Genomic DNA, 6,196 nt, shown 5'->3' with positions numbered 1-6,196 from the left:
TGCCTGCATCATCAATTGATTTGATCAAAGAACAATAGGATAAGAGGGATTTGGATGAAGAAGCAAGTTGGCAGTGATAATTCTGCAAGTAACGAGGAGCATTTTTAACACGAGTAGATTTACAAGTATTAGGACTAGGAATGGATGATAATGTAAGAGGATCATTATCAAAATGTAAATTATGATCATTAGTAGAAAATGAATCATGATTAGATGAAGAATCATTAACTGAAGATGAATCAGTAGCAGAAGATGAATCATGAGAATCATCTTGATGAATTGTAGAAGGAATAGGTATAGAAGCATCATCAATTAATGAAGGTTGAGGAGAAATGATCATCAGATAAGATATTATGTTGAACAAAACAACCATATGAATCAGCATGAAAAATTTTGGATGCAAAAAGATGTTGATAGGAGTTGACATTTCTGGATATAAAAGTGGAATTGTTATGTTAAGTTGAGGAGTTTATATCATTTCATGCCATGTGGATATCCTAGAAAAACACAAGAAATAGCTCTAAGATCAAATTTTTTTCTATTTTTAGTAAGTGTTGATGCAAAAGCTAAACAACCAAACACTTTAAGCTGACAATATGTGGGAACATACGAAAAAAGTAATTCATATGGTGATTTGTTGGATAAGAGAGGTGATGGTATTATGTTAATAAGATGAGTTGTTGTCAAAATGCAATCTCCCCAAAAAGAAAGTGGTAAGTGTAATTGAAACCATGATGTCATTGCAACATTAAGTAAGTTTTGATGTTTTCTTTCAACAATGGAGTTTTGTTTTGGAGTATCTACAGAACAATGTTGATGTAGAGTTCCTTGATCAGAAAAAAATTTATCCACGTGAAATTCTAAACCATTATAAGATCTCAAGGTTTTAATCTTGATATTAAATTGTTTTGTAACAAGATTAAAAAATGATTGAATGAATGATCTAGTTTGAAATTCGTGATGCATAAGATGAACCCAAGTATATCTACTAAAGTCATCTACATTGGTAAGAAAGAAATATGAACCATTAGTGGATTGTGTTGAAAAAGGACCCCAAATATCAGCATGAACCAGATCAAGAAGAAACTTGGAACATTTATTGCTAATTGGAAATGACAAACGTTTCTATCTTGTTAAAGGACAAACATTACAGATTTTATTGGAATCAACTCAAATTGAAGGAATTGAATTGTGCAACAAGCTTATTTCAGGAGATGACAAATGGCCTAGCCTATAAAGCCATAGATCAGTAGAAGGATCTTTAAAAGAAGTAGAAAGAACCCAAGGATGTGTAGTAGATTTCCTTGGTGCTTGTAGCAAATAAAACAAGCCTCCTCTTTCCTCATTCACTCCAATCTTTTCCACTTGATCAAATTTTGTATGAAGTAGTGATTAGCAATGAAAATGAAGCAAAATTTGAGATGTTTGATCAATTTACTGATATAAATGAGATTGAATGAGAATGAGGGTACACATAGCACATCAGTTAAAATATGTTATGAAATTTTAACTGTGCCTATGTGTGTGACAGAAACTACATCACCATTAGGTAATTTGATAGATGCAGAAACAGTAGCTGTAATGGTTGTGAAATATGAGATACGAGTACTAATCATGTGATTAGTTGCATCTGTGTCAATGATCCAAGGAGTATCCTTTGGATCGAGCTTTTGAATGATTGGCTGAGATTGAGAATGAATAACTGAATATTTGACATTCAGGGCAAAGTGTTTAGAAAGATTACCTAACATCTTTGAAAGATGTGATCTTGATTTGTAGGTAAAAAAACCAACTTGATTGGCAGAAGCATGATGAGTATTAGACTGCAAGAATACCAAAAGCCGCTTGCATTGTTCTACAGTGATGGGTAGCTGAGGCAATTGTGATGATTCAGTAGTGATATCTCCCTGAATTTGTGTGACTAAATGAACACTCGCAGCACTTAGAGATGGCTTCTTTGTGAACTTGTATCCTGGAGGATAACCATGTAGTTTATAGCACTTGTCAACAATGTGACCAGCAATGCCACAATTGATGCAGATTGGCTTTTCCTTTCGATTAAACTGCTTGACATACCTATTCTGCTGGACAGGTTCAGATTTGGTCATCAAGGCTGTTGTATCATGAATCAATTATCCAATTGATATCTCCCTTTGAAGTTATTGGATATTCAATGAAAAAACTTTGTTGATTGAGGGAATAGGATCTATCAAGAGGATTTGTCCTTTGACATGAGAGAAGGAATCGTTGAGTGCCATCAAAAATTGAAAGATGTACTTTTGATCAAAATAACGAACAACAAACTTCAAACTACCACAAGAACACGCGGGATTGCCAGAACAAATTGGAATAGGTCTATAGATACTCAATGCATCCTAAAGAAATTTAAGACGAGTAAAGTATGTGCTTAAAGACATGCTATCCTTTGAGAAACTGGAAATGGATTTATGTAACTAAAAAACTCTCGGTCCATTTCACTGTGAGAATCGTTCCTTTAGATCCAGCCATATGTCTTGACAATTGTTAATGTAGATAATACTTGTAGGAATTTCCTTCGATAGCGCATTGATAATCCATGAAATGATCATGTTATTACATCTTGTCCAAGCCCATAACTCAGGTCCGTTATGATTAGAAGGCTTGTGAAGAGAGCCATCAACAAATCGTACTTCGTTCTTGGTAGTGAGCGCCATGATCATAGATGGGCTCCAACTCCAAGTGTTGTAATTCTCACCAGTCAATTTTGAGAAACAATCACCAAACCTGGGCCACAATTATGCAAGAAGAAGGAGCTAGAAGTATTATCGGTGAGGAATTTGAAAGAAGCAGAAGGGACAGAAACGAAAGGAATGGCTTCAGAAATGAATCGAATTGAGGATTCTGCCATTGATGAACTTTCACCAAATAGTGAAAAGCTTTGATACCATATCAAATCTAGTGTAAACAAGATGAAATTAGGAGAAAATCATCGTATTCTCATTAGAATGAAAGAATGAACACCAGTCACATAATATACTATGATATAATACAGTGAGAACAAAGTACGTTGAATTACGTATGGTTAGCTAAGTTTAATAACAAACTTAAACAATGTAAATAATTTTTGCAACTCATCTTGAATAATGTGAAATGCATAACAAAGTATTGATGGTGGCATTTGTTGTTGTAAGTAGGTTCAAGAAGGCAATAGTTAATGGGCTTAATTCGTACAAGTGGCTGTGGACGGTAGATTGAGGAAGATATGGCCATGGTAACTTCTAAAATAATGTGGAGCCCTAATAATTATTAGCCAATGAGGCCAAAGATGACTTTTTTGTTTCCTCTACATTATTTTTCCTTGATCACATATATGGAAATCTCTTTGTGCGCTAATATCCACATATACCAATAGAGAACATCATGTCCTACAATATTGATCCATTCTTTTTTCCTAAGCAATATATAGGGAAAGGGGCTACAATATTGATCCTTGAAAGCAAAATATTTTGCATCAAACGAAACATATATTTCTAGAAGGGATTATTAAACGCAACCTTTTGCTCACTAATATGACCAGCAATGGTTTGTAGTTTGATACTTTCCGTTTTTCAACTCAAGCCACATTGGGAATCAATTATATTTTGGATAATAATGTAATACCCAATAAAAACAACTGCTTTTATTAAAAGATTAATGACTCATTACAAAAAGGGTTAATGATTTCATAAAACATGGTTTTAAAACAAAAGACCTAAGCCTTTACATATAACCAAACTCCTGAAAGCTTTTTGAGGCAGAATCCAGACCCTACCCCTTTTTGACTGAACATACACCTAGGGGACCATCCATACGTACACACCTAACCTTTAGTGAGAACGTACGACCAGGGAGCAAGGCGTCAGCCCCTTAGTTCCACTTGTGCAATATTAGGATCTAGCAATTAGGGCTGGGCAAAAACCCGCCCAACCCGCACCGCCCCGCCCCGATCCGCCCCGCGCGGATTTTGAGTGTATTTTTGCGGGTACGGGTGGATTTTCCCCAACCCGCTCGGGGCGGGGCGGGTCGCGGGTTTTGAAATTTTTTTCTTGCGGGTACCCGCCCCGCCCAACCCCACATAGGTATAAAACATAAAAAACCCTAACCCTAACATATTTTTCTAGCGCCGTTTGGCCTGTTTCTCACTTTCTCCTCTCTCTCGTCTTTCACGCTTCTATCTTCTCTCTTGCTCTCTCTCCATCTCTCATCTCCTTCTCTCTTCGTCTACGCCGCCGCTAGACATCCTCTGGCCATGGGCTACTGCGCCTCTCCCACCTCGAGACCACGATCCAGGTTTTTTTCTCTCTCTCAAGAGATCTCAAGTTATTAGTCCAGATTTCAAATTTTTTTCTCCCTCGTCAGATTTAATTCCAAGTTCTTTGATTTAGGTTTGATTCAAGGGTTTTGATGTAGGTTGTGTAACTTGTGTTTGTTTAGGAGGAGAAGAAATCTGCAGAAGAGATGAAACGAAAAAGAGAGAAAGAAAGAAGACAAGCCGGCGGAGAAAAGAAAGGAGAGGATCTAAGGAAGAGAGAACCCAACCCGCACAACCCGCACAACCCGCCCCGATCTACCCCGCCCCGCAACACCCGAACCCGCGTGGATTTTCTTCCTTGTGCTCGGGTGGCGGGTTGGAATTTGCAGAACCCGCACTGTACGGGGCGAGTGAGAAAAATGGCGATACCCGCCCCGCCCTGACCCGTGCCCACCCCTACTAGCTATCCCTTTTTGTTAGAAAGGACTTAATACCATACTCATGGGAGTTCTCTAGTAGTGCGCATAACGATGTGTCGTATTTTCATTATATCAGGAATTTAATACCATACTCATGGGAGTTCTCTAGTACTGTGCATAATGATGTGTCGTATTTTCATTATATCAGGAATTTATGATATCGGAGGACTTTAGCGAGTGCATGAGGTAAGTAACCACTTATGAAGACTGTCCTTAAAAATGTGGGATATGTCAGCTGACTAACCACCTGTATGATATGAACATGTCTACTTTTGTAATAATTTGGTAATTCCTTTAAATAACTTATTGATAAGATGCATTATATGACATGGTACACCGGTACTTGCGGTATAATGGTCATGGGCATACTATAAAAACTTGATCCTATGATCAAATATGTGTTGTTATATGGGCCTTAGATCCAATGATTGTTTCGTGACCGGACGTACATCATTAGTAGCGTAGGCCACCCGAGGTCGGGCTCGGTCGGGCTGCTAGTGTTATGGATGGTAGCGTACAATGGTTTGGGCACCAGCATTGTATTATAGGTCCCTCGGGATAACGTTAACCCTACTGAGAATGGATAATATCTCGGAAAGACCATATATGATAGTTTTGACCTACAAAACATTAGTTTTCTGCATTAAAGCACTTAAAAGGTTGCCGCCAAGTGTACATCACCTTTTATCAAACCAAACGATATTTTCAAGGTGTATTAACGGAGCCAACACCTCTTTTCAATGTTTATCAAACTGCATGTTTATTTCTGCTTAATAATAATGAGCTCATGTCATACCCAATTGTGAGGTATACTTACTAACTCGTTAGACTTACGCGGTTATTACTCTTATAGGGAACTTGTTACTAGAATCCAAGTTTGGCATGGTTGCCGCTATAGACTTTACCTTAAGATCTGCATACCATTACCAGGTTTGCCTTATATTATTTTTAGTTGTTCCATGTCTTTAAATTGAGGATTTTACCTGTACTATAATGATTTATAGATTTCTCATATTTATTTCACCTTCCTGTGCATTAACCCTGATAATGCTTAGAGAGGCGATTCCCCATTTTGCCACTAGTTGGTTAAACTGGTGTAATTACCAATAACCCTGTCAGGCTGGCTAAGGCCAGTTTTGGAGGCCTTACAAATAATAACATTATGTTTACAAGTTCTTTTTAAGAAAAAATGGAAATTAAAGCAGAGAGTCTAATTGTTGACTATGATATATCCTAAATAATTTTTAAGGGTGAACTATTTAATTATTCTCACAATTTTTAGACTTAACATCCCCACATTTTCATGCTGACTGTAAGCGTTAATCAATCTAATTTCAGAACTACATTTATCTGTACATTATTGTGTTTCATAGTCAAATAAAATACTAGTTATTGGATTTATGTACTATTAGAGAAAATTTGATTTGTTTGTTAAAAATCTCTTCTT

Source organism: Corylus avellana, chromosome ca2 (assembly GCF_901000735.1).
Source record: "Corylus avellana chromosome ca2, CavTom2PMs-1.0".
Taxonomy (NCBI): domain Eukaryota; kingdom Viridiplantae; phylum Streptophyta; class Magnoliopsida; order Fagales; family Betulaceae; genus Corylus; species Corylus avellana.
Note: the sequence above shows the minus strand (reverse complement) of the source record.